The sequence below is a fragment of the Rutilus rutilus genome (assembly GCF_951802725.1).
Source record: "Rutilus rutilus genome assembly, chromosome: 15".
In the NCBI taxonomy this organism is placed as follows: domain Eukaryota; kingdom Metazoa; phylum Chordata; class Actinopteri; order Cypriniformes; family Leuciscidae; genus Rutilus; species Rutilus rutilus.
In genome coordinates this window covers 27,575,025-27,593,569 of record NC_140220.1, presented here as the reverse complement: position 1 = coordinate 27,593,569, position 18,545 = coordinate 27,575,025, and the positions used below count along the sequence as shown (strand labels likewise).

Below are 18,545 nucleotides of genomic sequence, written 5' to 3'. Positions count from 1 at the left end.
TTTCGTTGCTTAGCTTCGAGGATTAAAACGAACGATTTGCATATTATTTGCTTGTGATGTTCTTTCCTCTTAAATAATGAAGCCGGTTGTGTTTTGTGTCATGTCACTTGTGCTTGATAGTCCAGAGCACAGTGTGCGCGCGTTCATGTAACCGGCTTCCCAACAATGTTTCACCGTCAGTGCTTCTTCAGAGCCATTAATTGTCTAGCTATAGACAAAACCATTTAAGGCATAAAGCTTTTTGCAATTCTTTATTTATATTCTACATCATTATTTATGGCAGATTTTAATGAATAACGGTAGAGTATTTTAATGTAACTTATTTTAAGTAATCATGAGGCCCCCTACTGGGCCCTGGACCACTTAGTTATAATTACGAACTTGAAGTAAATTCTTTGTGTTTAGGTTTTTTTTTTTTTTTGAGAATATTTTCTATATAAAAATGAAAATCCTCATCATGGCATGCAGATATGCTTTTTTTTTTCTTCAGCTATACAATGTGCTTAGATCATATGGGACTCATCATAGAGTCATATAGGTTATCATTGTGATCGCTTTTTGAAGCATCAACTTATGGGTTTCTGTACCCTTGCATATTATATTATGGACTCACATAGATATATATATTTTTGTCTAAAAATATTTGTATTCATCTGAAGTAAGTTATACTACATCTGGGACGGCATGAGGGTGAGTAAATGATGAGAGCATTTTCATTTTTGGGTGGACTATCCTTCCAATCCTACCTGATAATGCTGATGATGGATATTGAGGAAATGAGGCTGCAGTCTATTGTTTGGTCCCTGTCTTTCACTAATCATGCATTCAAGTGCAAACTAGACCTAAAAGCCTTTTTTTATTTGTCCATCAGCTGACAACCATGTACTGAGTACACATACTCAGTTCTCTTGAGTTCGAAAGCCCATGTCACTCCACATTTTCATCAGTCTCGGCCGGTTCTCTATTACTAGGGCAATATACCCTGTGTGCACTGCGGGGGCATCATGAGTGATGGATTTCCACACTTGACTCGACTTGTTTTCCTCTCAGACTGAGCATATTGTGCCCTCATATGGGGTAGAGGTCCTGCTTTGACTCTTAATATAAGGTGTTGTGAAAAACTTCAACAACAGTTGTGCATGATTTCCCTAACAAACAAAGCCTTGTTTGTATTTTATGATACTGTAACTGAGATTGTTGTATTAGTCATGTTAGGTATCCCTTTAAGACTGAGGTGAACCTGAACTTTTGCTATTAATATTCTTTCCTGATTTTATTCAGATATCATAACCATGACAATGAATTCAGCCTCACGAGAACCATCTTGTGATTTGGGGATCACCCAACTCTGGGGTCTTAGCAACTGCACACTATGACAAGCTACATGCTGCTTGGATCAAACTAAATGGATAGTTCACACAAAATTGAAAATTCTGTCATCATGACCTTATTTCTAGTGTGGAACATTTTTTGGTCCATATAATAGAAGGCAACGGTTACCAAAACTTTTTGGTAACCAACGTTCTTCAAACTATTCTTGTTTATGTTCCACAGACAAAAGAAAGTCATACAAGGTTTGGAATGACATGAGGGTGAGTAAATGATGATAGAATATTTTTGGGTGAACTAAATAAACAACTTAAAATGAAGTCTCAGATTGTAGATTGTTAGGTTTTGTAAGTTGAACTTAAACATTAATGTATTTGTTTGTTATGTTTAATTTTTAAAGAGCTTTGTGATTTAAGAATAGGAGTTATATTGCCTGGGATTGAATGAACACAATTCCGGGTAAATAGAGTCTAGCGATAAAGTTCCCATTATTAAGTCTATTGAGCTCTCAGTGAACATTCAGTAATTGTCTTTAGTGCATAAAACCAGACTGTTTTAAGAGAATAAGTGCCTTCCAGTGCTTCATTTCATTTGTATTTTATCACTGACAGTGTACATTTGTTTTGGCTGTACGGCCCTTGAGTCCAGTCAGGTTTACAGGACTGTCACTCATGTGATGTGTACCCTTAGTAACCACACGAGTGAAAGGTTTGACTTTCTCTTTGTGCTGTATTATGAATGAAGCATTTCTTTATTTAGTTCGAGATCAGGCTGGGAAATGGCACAGACATTGAGGGATAATAAACAAGACGTGTGTTAAGCCGTGCTCTGTCCTTCTGTTTATGGTATTCATGGGTCGGTGTGTGTGGCATGTGTTCCCTTTTGTCTGACTGTGCCATCAACAAACCGCCTCTTTTGCAGAGCCACGTGCCTGGGTGCAGGTGAAGGGTGTGTGTGTGTGTGTGTGTGGTGTTTGGCGCAGGGTTACTCCAGCCAGCCAATCAGATGATTGCGGCTGCTGTTTCCTCCACAGCTCATGTTTGTTAATGAGTAGAAAGCTGAGACACAGCTGGGAGTCGTAATTGTTTCCGCTGGTAAAAGGGTGGTCCCGGGACAGCTGGGGGTTACCCCACACCAGCACTGCACATCACACTAGACTGTGTTACTCTAATGCACAATGCAGATCAGTGTTGCCATTTATAAACACTACCACTCAAAAGTTTGGAATTGGTAAGATTTTATAATGTTTTTGAAAGAAGTCACTTTTGCTCAACCAAGGCTGCATTTATTGGGTCAAAGGTCATAAAAGATTATTACAATTTAAAATAACCGTTTTCTCTTTTATCATATTCATATTTTAAAATGTGATTATTTCCTGTGATAGCAAAGGAATAATATGCTGAATTGGAACTAAAGAAATGTTATTATCAATGTTGAAAACAGTTGTGCTTCATCATTTAAACCAGGATACTTATTTTTCAGGATTCTTTGATAAAAAGAAACTTTAAAAGAACAGCCTTTATCTAAAAATTTAAATCTTGTGAAACATTATAAATGTCTGTTCTGTCCTGTCAATTTAATGCATCCTTGCTGAATAAAAGTAAGTATTTACAAAAAAAAAAAAAACGGTAGTGCACAACACCTATGAATTAACGCAGTGAAATTTGTTGAGTTGTTTTATAATAATGTCCATATAAAAAATCCATTTATAAATATTCTAACTGCTGCAGTCTTGTTGCAAACCGCATCTGATGCAGGTCTAAACATAGTCTGCACTGCAGTCTACATTTCTGGCTTCCCTCCCAGTGTTTCTTCCTCAAAGTTGGGTCATAAATTTTGAAGTTTTTTCTGTCATTTTTGTCATGCATCAAAACCAGTTTGCTTCAAACTTTCAGCACTTTCTAGTCCCCTTCCCATCCTTCTGTTCTCCATATTTTGGCATATAAACATGCTAACAGTCCAAGAACTAGAACTTAAATGCAAGGTTGCTGCACTTCAGAAGATTTGTAAAATACTAAAAACATTTAGCTACCATCATGCCAGATAATTTATGTGACAAATAAAACCTTCAAATTTGTCTCTTTATATAAATTCACAGCTGAGGTGCTCAAGCTCAGTGCTAAATCTCAGCATTCAGAAATGTATTGCACACAACTTGGATCTCTGTGGTCTTTTGCAGAATTGGATGAACACTTGGTTAATGGGGCTCGAGAGAGATCGCAGCATGGCAATGCTCTACGAGCCTTTCGGCTCCGGCCAGACCTTGTGAGATTGGACCCCACTCAACTTGGCCGTAACAATGGGCCTGTGTGACCGTTTGAATGTCCTATTCTCCGAGTGGTGTGGTTCACTTGGATTAGACAATGGCTTCACTTTGCATCGTTTATTTCCAGAGGCCCTGCATGTCACTAGGCCACTCCTGTTCGCTCCGTTCTGAACCAATTGTGCTGCATCTACACACCTTCAGCAATTTTGGATCTGAGATTTGTTTGTTCTGTTGTCAGCCACGCTAAAATGGAAATGACTTGAGTTCGCTTGTAATATGAGCTCTTATTGTCTTTTTGCCACTCAAGTCAGGTATAATCCAGTTTGTATCCTCAAGCTGTCCTTTATCTTGATTCAAAGAAGATTATGTGAATAGTAGGGTGACTGTAATTACTTTTGATCTCTTCCGTGCTTCACTTTCATTCCCCTCGGTTTTCTTTTGTGCTTCTCACTCTTTCTGCCCTAAACCCTACTTTGCACAGATTAGGACTTTACATGCTGTTCTTGGTTGGTTAGTGTAGGGTTAAACCTACCTGATAGATCTCTTACTCTTCTCCATGATCCATATAAAGCCGCTTTCCAGGCAACCAAACAAATTTCACTAAAACCTTAAAGGGGCATTTCACCCATTTGAACATTGTTTTTTATTTAAAGTGGGTCATATATGTAGTCGAAATGTAAAAGAAATTTAGAATTTGGTGCCTTTGTGACCGAGAAAAGACAAAAAATAACTTCAGGACGCATTTGTATGAAAGACAACAACTCCCACAATGCACCACATTGCACAGCTCCGCAAGCCACTCCCACTAATCCAGAAAGCGCATATCTGCCTATAAGAGAAATCACTCTTCCGTCTACAAGTCTAGCTACCACCAGAGCTTGAAATTAATTTCACATTCACACAAAATGTCTAGTTAGTTGGCGAACTCATTAGTGCATTACTCCTCGTTTGTATTTCTTTCGAAAAGGTGAATTATTGCATGGTACCTGGATGTTCAGTCAGAACATATGCGGTGCGAAACTAGGAAACTAGTTCACAACACAAACGTCCGTGTCCTCGTCTGATTCAGAGATTTCGTCCAGGAGAAATTGTCATCGTTGAAAATCTTTGCCACAGACGGACTCTATCTCTGTGTTCGTAGCGGTTCGTAGTTGCATAGTGAGATCACCGGCGCCACCAGTCCGCCCTAACCCGAGCCAGTCCGGGCTCCTCGTCCGCGGCAGGCAGGTCTTCTGCCTCGGCTGCTCTTCTTCGCTATAATGCGGCTTGTAAAGGTAGCCACAAACACCTGATTCAAGCATCAGACTTCCGAAATCCTCTTCCTCTAGTCTATATCATATTGAGTACTCTCCTCCGCTATTGTCATAACTTTACATCTGTCTCCACAGCGCCTGTTAGCTTAGCTTCAAACAAGATGGAGGATATTGCTTTCAGTTTCAGAGAGTAAAGTCCCACCCACTGATCTGTAATAGGTCTGTAGCGTGAGCGGGTCCCGCCCCCTGGGAAAGATGAGGAACGAGTGCTTGTAGTCTCAACAGAAATCGAAATGACGATTTTTGCGTCATTGTAGGAGGAAGTGTAAGAGGTAAATAACGGATTTCTCCCGTCTCAGGGGAAAATGAGAGTGTTGCACAACCATTCAATAGTATGACTGGGTTTCTAACAATGCAAAGCTTAATGCAAATGGGTGAAGTGTCCCTTTAAGCACAATCACTTGCCGTATTCAGGCCTGGTGAGTTTAAGGGAAAAAGTTCACTGAAAATGAAAACTCATGTTGTTCCAAACCTGTATGGCTTTCTTCTGCAGAACACAGAAAAAAGAAGATATTTTGTAGAATGTTTTTTCTTTTTTTGTCCATACAGTGAAAGTCAATAGGGTCCAAAACAACACTAAACCCTGTTGACTTTCACTGTATAGGCAAAATCGTGTTTTGCGTTCCAAAAAATTCAGGGTGACGTGAGTAAATGATGAGAGAATTACAATTTTTGGGTAAACAATCCCTTTAAGAGATTGACTTTCTGGAAGCTTTTAACATACTTGAACTCTAGGTGAGAGATTTTGCTGAGGTAAATTCAGTGTCCTTTCTTCAGGGCCTCAGAGCCATGAGGTCTTTCTCCTCTTGAAGGGCCCCTTGACCTTCTTTATTCCCCCTGGGTTAAGGAACAGGTCATCCTCAGGGTGCCTTTGAATAGTTGTAGTTTTCTTAATTCATTGAGGGTTGCTGGTGCATTCCAGAACTTTGCTCCCAGGATATTGAGAATCTGGACGGTTGGTTGGTGTTTTATTAACTCTTGCTGAGACAAGAAAGCGTGTCCTAAGTTCACTGACATTCTCAAAAAGAGCTCTTTTTAAGTTAAAGGAATATTCCGGCATCAACAAGTCAATCTCAATCACCAGCATTTGTGGGATAATATTGATAACCACAAAAATGATTTCACCTGGTCCCTCCTTTTCTTTAAAAAAGCAAAAATTGTCAGATGTTTAAATCCACTCCTCTTGAATTTATTGTTGATGTTATTATATAAAGTTGGCAGCTCACAGGACTTGTCGTTGAGTTCTATGAATTCTGGTGTTGTTACACAGACTGGGTGTAGACAGGTGGTCAACGTTGAAATGCCCTTTTCATATCCTTTCAATAACTCAGCAATTCTCTGAATTCTGTGGCTTCCTAGTAAAGTAAATATTTTAGTAACATTACACCAAGTGCCTCACACCCTTAAGAAATGTGCACTTTTTTTAATTGCTGCCATATACATTTAGCCTCACATGGAAAATCGCACATGCGTAAGGATCAAGATTTTGTGTAAATAAGAACCGTGTTTTTTGTTCTTTGGTGAGCTCGGCATTTATATAAATGCAGTTGTCTACAACAAGTTTCCTCGTTTGATAGTTTCCCGCTGTTTGACCTCCCTAAAGCAGTTTGATTTGTTGCAGAGATGTCCAGCAGTGTCTATGTTTGGGCCTGTGGTTTAAGTGGCGGTGTGTGCTCTCTCTACAGCGTTGATGTTGCTCTTGCTGTCTTCAATGCACTGTAATCTGAGAGTCACAATCTAACTGTGGGGAAGGCATATAGACATGGTGCTTCCTCGCCCCCACACTGCTGGCTGGAACAATAAAACAAGGCCAACAAGCCAAAACAAACCTTAGCATCATCCTCCCTCACGACTCTTTAGGGAGGTGAAGTGTGGCTGAGGGTGTTCTGGCCCCCCTTATAATCATTTGAGATGTAAAGAGATTGAGAATGGGGGCAGAGGATAGAAACATGTTTATTACACAGGTATGATTAACGCAGACAGCCTGCTGGCGACACCTGAGTTGTAAAGTTACTTGGTTAGCATTCCTTCCACAAAGAGCTCCTTTCGTGAACTTCTTGTGTAAGTTAAGTGCGCTGCCTTTCTTAAAGGGATAGTGAGTTGAAAACTGAACATTCTGTCATTATTTACACATTTGTGATCCAACATATTATTTAACACCACATTCCACATCTTCTGAAGTCATACGTTAGCTTTGTATGAAGAACAGACCAAAATGTAACTTTTGTTAGGTAGAGTAGTGCAACAAAATGCAACTTGTCATTTGTTAGGTCTTGGAGTTGGAACACGTTCCTGAAATTATTCCTTTCTGATTCATTTGGGTATATTTCAGTTATTAATTTTACTTACGAAAGAAATGTTCTCTCGGCTATTGCAGTAAATTATCCAGAGAGCCTTCCAACTTGGCACATAATGAAAATATAATTTTTTTAAATTTAACAACAAACCCCAAACTATACAGTTCAATTGCTATTCGTTTAACAGATGAGTTTGTAACTACACTGGTTGTGCTGTATGTTTTTGCATGCAGCCCATGAGGACAAATCAATAGAATTATGTGTTTTCTTGCCAATATTTTGTGGTGCATGGCCTTTTTTATGTCATTACTTTCAATTCAGACTGCAAACTAGGGTAAAATGTGATTTTGCCATGGGGCTGTAGTTTTGATGTGTAATTTATGAATGAATAATTTTGGAGCCAGATTTTTTCAATAAATCGAATGAACTTGTTCACAAGAGTTTATGACTTAAATATCAGTCTGTTCCAAACACAACGCTGTTATTTCTCCAGAAGACGTGTAATAGCGCACAAGTCATATATGGACCACTTTCAGGTGGTACTTGTCATTTTGGAGCTTGACAACCTCAGTTATCATTGATTATAGCTAACTTTTTTGTTTTGTTTTGAATTAACAAAGAAAGTGTGGCATATCCCTGACAGTTGTGTTTGTAAAGTAATCTTAAGCCTCGTGCACATCGGGATGATTATCGCGCGTGCTTATTGCCAACATTTTTCGACGCGTCTTTGTGTTCATATCCAAGTGATTTTCAGTGAACGTGCAAATTCACTCCCTGAAAGTAGATGTCGCTTATTGAAAAACAGAAATACCTCGGTACACAAGGTGGCGCTGCCCAACTTTACGCTTCTGACACTCGCTTGTCACACAGAAGAAGAGAGACAGTATTTATGTCAATAGCCAAAACCATTCACACACTTTTTGCTAACATATTTTTGTAGTCGCTGTGTTTTTGTTGTCATAAAGTTCTTTGTGTTCAGACACCAAAGAGACCAGCAGCTCTACATTCATCTTGCCCCGTTGCTTCTTCTTCTTCGTCTACTTACTTCCTCTTCTTCTATCAATGTCTATCAACAAAACCGTTTTGTGCTTGAGCGCCACCAAGTACTGTAACTTCAGCAGCTCCAAGCATGTGAACTAAAGCGGCAATCTCATTGGTCGGCCAGTTTTTAATGCGGCGCGTCAAACACCGGTGCACGGACCTTAATGACTGAATATTTAAGGAAAAACAGCAAGACTTGCCACACACTTCCATTCCATTCCCTGTGTCAGAACCACTGAAAGGGCTTCAATTAAGTATTTTGTTCTTGTTAGATTCCATCATCGTCCTGTCTGAAAAACACATCCTCCTCATTCATCAGAGAGGCTAAATTTCTGTTTTTAACATGCTGCCGTTCATACACGCTCTTTTGTTACCTGCACAGTCATCCCTTTTTCCATGATGTGGCTTGATTTGGAGGCAAAGAACAGCTGACGCTCCAGGTGTGCTGATAGTGGGTGGGCTACAACAATAGTATTGCTGCAGAAAAAAAGAACATCAGGAGTATTGTCTTAAAAGGCTTACGTGTGTACTAAATAAAAAACAGAAAAACCATCCATAGTGGTGTGGGGTAGAAGCAAAGACAAACTCTAGAGTGGTGTATCTGAGAAGCTTTCAGAAGATGTGTAGAAAGAAATGTATCGAGATATTTGTGGCACCATGGTGTCTTTTCCTAAATGATGCAGTGCTGGGGTGAACTCGAATATTTAGAGCTCCCTAAGGGTGATTAAAGGGACGTTTTAGGGTCAATATAGGCTCGTAAATTGTCATTATGTCTCCTTAACTCAAAGAATGTGTTATGGTGAAGTGAAAAAGTAGACCATAATCCCAATCTTAAAGGGCTAGTTACCCCAACAATGTGGTATGTCATCATTTAAATTTACATACACTCATGTTCCACCATACAATGTAAGCGAATGGTGACCATGGGCTTTGAAGCTACAGAAAGGGGAAAAAATCACCATAAAATGAGTCTATGACTATTGATTAGACTCTATGACTATGGTTTTCTAAGTGTTCTGAAGTCATACAATAGCTTTGAGAACAGACCAAAATTTAAGTTGTTATTCACTGGAACATCTCAAAAATCTTGTATCACAGTCAATCGCAGTGTCATTTTAGTATTATTTATATACTTATAGAATTAGTTAACAATTTTAATTTGCTTTTTCAGTTTTCATTTAAGGTTTTGTGTGTTTTCCATTTTATTAGCTTTTCTAATATTTCTAATTTAGCTTTATTTTCTTTTTTATTTCATTTTAGTACTTCAACTTATATGCATTTCAGTTAGTTCCCAAGGCTACATTTTCTAATCTAAGTTTTTTTTTTTCATATAATATTTATATTTTATATAAACTTCCCTTATGGAGCCTGGATAGGGCTGTGCTTGTACAGTGACTTGCAAAAGTATATTCATATTCTTATAAGAATATCACATTACAGCATGTCATATTCTTATATTATAATAAGCATATTCATATTCAGATCCTTAATCACAACCTTTAGGTCTGAAAATGTTTTGAAGGTACCAGCCTCCTTATGGTCTTAGAAAAATGATAAGTTTACAAATGAATGATAATAACACAAATTTAACAGATTTGCATATTCGACCATCAGGAGCAATATCTTCTCTCTCATGATTACATGCTGTTTGCATAGCCATTCCAGGTTTGACATGTATGTGCATGTATTTTATAAACTGTCTTGTGGTAAGTACCTGTTTTTGCAGTTGTGGTGTTTACCTCACCTTCACTGAAAATGAACGTCTTCAGACCCAGGTGTACGCAAAAGTTCTGTGTCTTTCTCCTAACTTCTAATACAGATGCAGAACTGGGTTGCTTCTGACCCAGAATCTGTGCTGGATGGAACTCATTGCTGATGTCCCCTGGAGTGTCAGCACTGCCTGTTCTAGTTCTTCAAAATAAGGCCATTTTCTGAGGTTTCACTCCAAGCATCTGCAATGCAAGTTGTTTAGAATAAGGACTTTGAAGGACTAGGTCTTTGGCATGCTTGTTCATTAAAAAGACGCCAACGTGTTTGCAAGTTTTCCAAGGGTCTGTTCAATGTTTTTGTCAAATCCTGCTTTTGTTTTATCCACTTCCTTCCACAATGTGTTTAAGCCCTTTTCTAATTAAATGAATGCGAGCAAAATCTTTAGATCTACTTGTGTGTTTAAATTTAAGACTTTGGGGACCAACCTCTTTGCTTTCTGCCCAATGACAAGCAATGACCTATTTTCCTCAATCTCCAAACAGCACTGCTAAAACCATATCCTAACCAGATGCAATACACTACATCGATAAAGCAAACAATGAATTCTATTTTTATATGCAATTAAGAACCACAAGGAGCTGCATGACATTTTGTTTATCACTTGGTAGCCAAGTCTTGGCTTACTGTACTTCCACTGCGTCACACTGTGTAGCCCTGCCCACTGTGGAATCTTATTGGTCCCAAATCCTGCTCCACATAATTTTATATCAAACATTAATTATGTTCTGGACTGGTTGACTCTGATTGCGTCACATGTGATTTCACTTTAAAGGTGCTGTATGTATTTTTTTTAATTACTTTTTTTACTTGTTTCTCCGAAAAACAGTGCTAAAGCCAGTTATTCTACTTTGTAATGTGTATTTTTTCCATACTACATTCTGCCTAACATCTTATTTATGTTTCGTGGCATAAATAAAATAATATAGGGTTGGAAAAACATTTCTTAGCCAAGGTTCTCCAGACTTGTCAAGTTGGGCTGGTTCTATATTACTTTGTGTGCTTAATGAACAAGGTGGAGATGGTTGAAACCTGTACAAGCAATACTGCCTCTAATTAAGTGAAACCATATTTAGAAAGGGCGACGCTGCAGTTATTATCAGCTTGAGCGTGTTTTCTCTACTCTACTTTGGCTGGCTTCACCATGTTAGTCTGACTTAGACTCTTCTAAAGACCCCGGCTTGTGTACTTGGCTTTGTGCAGCGGGTCTGGTCTGGTTTAGAGTGAGCAGGCATGGTTATGTGTGTTTCTTGTTTTAATGTGCGTACCTATAAGAAAACAAAATGTCCTGTTTCTCACAAACAGGTCAGCTTGTTCAGGCATGTTGATATGGCAGAGGAAGATTCTCTCCTGCTGTGCTTTGCTCTGCACTGCAGCCAAGTTCAGTCCGCAGGTCATGTTCAGTAGGTGGTCTTGAATGAGCTGATTTGCTTTGATGTTAATACAAAAAAGGGACATATAATAGGTCATTTTCTACCTTGAATTAAATCTTTAAAACGGTAAATGTAAAAAATATATATATAAAAAAATTGGTATCTTTAATTGTAGGATAATTTAATTTAAAAACTTTCTTTTTTTTTTTTTTTTACTTTATTTAATTTGAGAAATTTCATTTAATTTTAGAAATATTTCTTTTATTTTAAGAAATATTTTAAATAGGCTACATTTATTTCTTAAAATAAAATAATTTTAAAATAAATGTCTTAAGACATGTTTAATTTTATTTTAATATATTTAATGTAATTGCAAAAAAATATATATATATTTTTTTTTTTGTGTGTGCTTTTGTTGGTATAGGCTACAACACTGTGAAGCATAAGTGATTAAGTCACACTTAAGTCTAAATAACATCACATGACATTTCTTGACAGTAATCATGACTAGCTGAAGGCTGATCATCTTACTCAGCAGATGGGTGGAGGAGCATCTGCGTTGTTCACTCGTCTCACCTGGGTTTACCACCACGCCTGTTAATATATCATTACAAATTGTTATTGCTGCATTTACCTACTAATTTGTGTGTATTCAGAGGTGTTTTTTCTCCATGTTTTGAGTTAACCATGTGCAGCTGAGCAGGTTTTAAACGCGTAAGAGGATAACCGGATTAGGCAGCACTTTGTGAGTCAGCGGTGGCTAATATGTCTGGGTTAGTTGTCTTTCTCCCAACAGTCACATGATTCTTTTTTTTGCCGCACTATGTCTCTCAGCGCTCTTAACAACACACAATCAGAAGCATGCGGGTCTGGTTTGAGATTGGACATGCGAGTGCTAATGGACTTCCCATCACCGTTTGTCGTCACCCGTCCAAGCCTACCACAATCCTGGGATGTTTCAGGCTTTATGAAAAATGCAGGACAGTGTTGGGAATACTGATGCTGATGTTTCACATGGATGGCAGAATAAGAAACCTCTGATCCCCTCATCAGCACAGCCTTTTATTGGCTCTCAGTCCTATCTGAGGATAACGTAGCATGACTGAGCCTTTAGCAGGCCTGTTCCCAGCACGAGAACACCAGGGGCGCGTGAGATTGCTGCGGTAAGGTTTCACCGTCAAAAAGAACAGCACACATCTGGGATCAACAAGTTAAACCAGAGTTGTTAACCTTCAGATTCCAGTAATCTGGCGTAAGCATGATTCCAGCTTTCACAACAGCTGCAGAGCAGTGCAGCGAAGAGTTCAAAGTTCCAGAATTTGGCACCATTTGAGTAGGCTATAAGTTCTTTTGATAGTTTATCATTAACCCTTTTAAAGCACTGTTCTTAACTTAGACCTAAACTGATTCTGGTCTGGTTTTTTATTGTTTTTAAACAGTACCCATAGGCGATTTAGAGTAATGATGATAATGCCAAGCGCTTTCCAGATAGCAGAAACAAGCTTGGGTCAACGTCATTGGCTTGGAATGCACATTGGAAAATGCCTGTCCCTTGTAAACCTAGCAGACCGGAGCTTAGTGAAGTGCTTGAACCCAAATTATGCTTTGGTTTTTACGTGTATGGTTGCTAGTGTATGCATACGGTGCGTGATGGGAATTTTGTAATCTGCACGTGCATAGGCCAGTTTTTCTAACTGTACATACTCGCATATGTTCTGAGTTTTGTTGCGGCAAAACTGGCCCATTTCGTTATTTCAAAGTTGGCAATAGTTTAAGGTTAGCATATTGCTAAGCAACAAAAAAAAAGCACACAAATATTGGGTAAAACAAACAATTTAAGTTACACAAACTAATTTAATTGATACTTCTCAGTAATTAATAAAAAATGAGCAATTATCTCGCCATCTTGAATTTGACTATAGAGTCCTGCAAGGATGACGTATTTTTGTAGGCCAGTCTGAAAGTTAGCATCACAGTGTTCCCTCAAAAAAAGTTTTTTTTCCAATGGCTTTTGTATAATTGCAGAGAATAAGCTCTGAGAGCAACAAAAGTTTATGACTCTTACATGTTTTATTCATAATGATATGAATTTATCCATAATTTACTTCACTAATGAACACAACTTTTATGATCTTTGAAGCCTAAGATTAAACTGACAGAAGTAAAAATCTAAAGTTAGATACTATAAATGAACCACACCACGGTCGCATGACTTCAATGTCACCATCACTAAGCTTCCGACAACTGTCAGGTTGTCAACAAGTCTACAAGTTGGATATTTTGAATATTTTGCAAGAGCGTAAATACAACGTGCTGTAAAAGCAAACTAGATGACTTTATCTGTTTGGAATCATGACGTTTAATGTCCCTAAGAACTGAGTCTCGTGTAAAAAAAAAAAAAAATCATGTACACAAAAAAAACATAAGGAGTATTAATGATGAATTTTATGTCATTGAATATAACATGAACATTTCTTGAGCTTGTGTTCACCACAGACCTTATTTCAGACATTTAACCAAAAACCCCATTTAAAGGTGAACTAAGTAACTTTTTTACCTTAACTGAACAGCTTCGGAGTCATTGGAATGGTTACATTACTTATTTCGGGTTGAATGGTGGTAGTTTCGCACCCCCCTGGTGCCCGTGAGCGGAAAATACGCACTTGCAACTTTGAGCCGGCGGGCCGCGTGATATCAGGTCTCGCGATGTAAACAATTGCTTTATGGCCAAAAGAAATCTGCTAAAATGCTGTCATTATGGCGCTCCCTCACGCTGTTTGAACCCGAATGAAGAAGACGTTTTAAAGAATGCCCCATCTGCTTTGATGTCGTTGATCTACTAGCCTCTGGTGTCCGAGAATTGCCTACGAGTTTTTACAACAGTGTTGTCAAATATCTATTCCGAAGCTGTGGGGGGAGCTCTAGAGAGAAACCTGCGAGCGAAAAGCGAGAATACAGCGAAGAAATCCCGAAGTTACTGAGCCCCGCTTTAAAAAACCAATCAACTTTAGGATAATGGAACCGAAAGTGCTAAAATGCTAACTTGATTCCAGGTTTTAGGACCCATTTCTGCTGCACTCTGTCACTGCCTTGATATCCATATCATTGCGTATTCTGACTAAAATTTGTGTGGTAGCTCAATTTTAAAACTATTCCCTTGTTCTGGTGAGTGAGAGTGATGCTTTTTTTCTGAGTTCTTGTAGTAGGACTGGAGGACAGAAGATTACAGGACTGAGTGATCGAGAACAGTCCATGAGAGGCTGATCTGATGATGCCACAAGTAATTAGAAGCTTGTTGAGGGTGGGTAGAGCCTTTCTCCAAACATTTAATTTGTGATATGAAGGGGTCTCTCAAGGCAGGGAGAAGTGGATCTGCGGCGTCTGTGGGAATTGCACATTCGTCATGCCTCTAGAAGATGTGGTTGTCCTGTGTGAGTGTAATTGGTGGGCTGAAACAGCAGCATGCATGCACAGTTTTTCTTAGAGTTTAGATATACTAAAATGTATTCAGATTTGCGGCATAAAATATTTTAAAAATGCCACGTTAAACATTCACAGTACAAAAAAAAAACATTCTGTTCTTGGAGCTTGTTATTTTAGAACAGTTTTCAAATATCAAGTCATGAGTTTTAGGTTTTGTTTTTAGGTTTTTTGTTTAACAGGTTTTTAGTGGTGGTAGTAGAGGCTGTGTCCGAAAGCTTAAAAATGCTGCCTTCCGAGGCTCCATTCCAATGTAGGAAGGCATCAAGGCATGTCCGAATCCAATGATAGCTTCACTTCCTGTTTCCTGCAATACCTTCATTAATATTTTTTTTTAAAGCAAGCATAGGTGCATAGATGTAGGCAGTCTTCGCTGCCTTTGACATCCCACAATCCTGTACTTTTCATTCTGTGAGAGTTGAGCTAAAAGAAGTTGAAATAACAAATTAAATTAAACTTATTTCAACTAGTTGCCAAGGAAACATTTGTCTTCGTTTATTTTAACTTGACGTGATAAAATAACTAAAACTGAAACTGAAACTGAAATAAAATGAATAAAAACTATACACATTTTTAAAAAACGGAGTGAAAAACGCCAAAAAACATGCAACAAAATTACTGAAATTAAAATGAAAAAGAAAACTAATTTTAAATATTAATGAAAACGAATAGTATCTTAAAGGGATACTTCACCGATTAGCCTAAAGCTTTGTATCAGTAGAAACCCGGTAGTATTTTCGAATGACCGTGCTTCCCTCCCTCATGTCCCCCTGAGATGAGAGATTTCTGCATTGTGTGTCTGGAAAAAAACTCAGATGACGCAAAAATCGTAATTTTTTTCGTCATCTGAGGCTTTTTTGGCCAGAGGCGAGAGACTACAGCCAGTAGTAGGAGCTAGTTCCGCATGTTTTCAACCCGCCCATAGGGGGTGGGATCTCACAATAAAACGGCGTCTTTTCAGTTTCCAGTCAACTAGTAGCCTAGTTGTATCATTTCTTCCGATACTGCCCTCTGTAACCGGTAGGCGTGGCTTGGGAGTGGCCTCGTAGGGCAGCGAAGCAAGTGCATTCTGGGAGTTGTTGTCTTTCATCCACATGAGCCAAAAATACATTTTCTGGCTTTTCCCAGTCTAGAAGGCACCATCTTCTAAAATAATTTCACATTTCTACTACATAAATGACCCAATTTAAATACACATTCATCTTTCCAGCGGTGAAATATCCCTTTGGTGCTAAAATAACTGGTATGATAGCCTTTCGTTATCCATTTGTTTCACATTTTGTGAAAACATAGCTGTGTCTGTGAATAGTGAATAGGCCTTTATCTGTCACATGCAACCACATTTAAATGGTTTTACCACCTTATGAAGTATATTACTCCCAGAGGTCACAAGGGATTACCAGACAGGGTAAAAAAAAGTTTGTGCACAGCTCCATCAGATAACTTTTATTCAGCTCACTTACAGGCGGAAACAACTCCATAAAAGTGAAACCGAACGACCCCTCTGTGTCTGCACAGCTGCGGCCCAGACATGGCATTGTGCTGCAGGCGTGCGGGGTGTTCAGGAGATGTCTATCTCTGAGAGAGGAGATTGAGATCTCGTTACAGCTTTGACGGCAAGTCTCAGAGCCTGTTCGGCAGAAAATTTGGCAAAACATGCCACTGATTTTGGCAGCGAATTGTGCATCAGGAACTGAGCTAAATGATCCTTTTCGCTACACTAAATTGACTGTGGTGCATGTTACTATTTGTAGTTTTTCTACCTGTCGAAAGTATCTTGTAAAATTTTCTGGAGGTGTTCCACTACACAACATGTACGACAATTAAATTGGCCACAGCTCTTTAAACCTGAATTCCAAAAGAACCATGGCTATTTCTCCTAGATATTTTGAGTTAAAGCGTTATCCTGAATCACATGCTGAATTTTTATGAGGTACAATGACTTCATCTGAACAAGACAGCAATCCAGCTGTTTGAGGTTATCATGATGATGTGTTTTGTCATCGATGATAACAGTGTAGTCAACCATGTCGGTCACATAAAATGTATTGTGAAGTGGTTCTGCAACGAGAGCCTCATCATCATATCAGATGGAGCTTGGAGGCATGCACAGGCATCAAGTGCAAGTTGCCCTTCTCTTGGTTGGCTGATTTAAGCAGATTTCCAAATACAAATCCTTTTCATAGCCACAATAACAGATAATATTCTAAAGTAGCTTAAAATGGGCAGCTTCCTGCTTATTTCAGTGGCTCGATTTAGACATTACAGTTTTCATCTATAAAATAATTTTCCACTATTGGATGCACAGTGTAACCACATTGGTTAATGGACAATATTAGATAAAAAATTTTGTGATCATATTTATTGTAAAAATTAATAACTTTTATTTGTTATAAAAAGTAAAAAATGGAATCTTTAGGTTCAGGTTAAATGGAATCTTTTACAAATCGTAACATTAATATCCATTTTTATTTTAGTATTATGTATATTAATATTACATTTTTATTCATTTTAAATGAGCTTTTATTTTATATTTTCAGGTTTTCAATTTTAGTTACTGTTTTTTTTTTTAATACATTTTATTTTATTTGTTTTTAAAAGTGTTTCTAAATGGTTTTAATTTATTTTATTTCACTTATTAAAATTAAACTTATTTTAGTTAGTAATTTTAGTACTTCAAATTAAACTTATTTAAGTTAGTTGCTAAGACAATATTATTATAATTTTTTTTGATTTTCATCTAAAATGTTATATATATATATATATATATATATATATATATATATATAATTTTATTTAAGCTCTATTTCAATTAAAAAAAATTTACATGTACAACATTTACTGGTACAATATAATGTTGTGTTGCCCAAATTCATTGTAAAATTATTAATTTTGGATTTTAGTACTTTATTTTATTTTATTTTTTTACACACAATAATGGCTTATTTTTATTAAGCAGAATTTGTAATAATGGTGCATCCCTAGATATCTGTATTGGCCAATATTGTATTCTGTTTTGGGTGGGTTTGTCATGTGTTTTAGTTCTGTTTCCATGGTTTTTCATTGATTGTTTGAGTCATTGCACCTGTCATTCATTTCATTGATTAGTTGTCATCTGTATTTAAGCCCTGTGTTTTGTTCAGTTCATATGTCCATTCATACATCACTTCCACATTAAAAGATCTGCACCCTGGCTCAAAAGCAACCAGCCCGATAGCCCATCCTCTCCTCGTCAAGCTTTCTTCCAGTCTCTCTCATGGCTATTCCGATGGGAATGGGGTTCGTCTGTTATTGCAGCTGCCGGCAGTACTTTTGCGAGGGAAGCAGATGCCTGCCATGTTACCGTGTATAGTTGATTAAACAGGTGAACTGAGTCTAGCTATTAGCATATTCCTTACACTTTGTCAGTTATTAACCAAGCCTTATGAAGTGGAAATAAACAGTAGAGTAAAAGCTTTGCCGGAGGGACCAAATACAATCATATAAAGTAGGCTGTCTACACTTCCAAAGCCATGTATGTCTGCAAGTTATATTGTTTAGCAGTGTGTGTTTGTGAATTTCTAGCTTAGAGACTCCTGAACATGTCATGCTTAACTGCCGTAAAAACAGTACTAGCACAGACGGGTAGAGCGCGCGATCTTAATTATTAGTTGATTGACAGCTACAACACTCGTTTTAC

The 18,545-nt window shown here is 37.9% G+C and overlaps 1 protein-coding gene across 2 annotated transcripts in view; it reads left to right on the top strand.

Annotated features, from left to right (window-relative positions):
- daam1b (dishevelled associated activator of morphogenesis 1b) overlaps positions 1-18,545 on the top strand; it is a 76,323-nt gene that overhangs the window by 490 nt on the left and 57,288 nt on the right. The window lies entirely within an intron of this gene.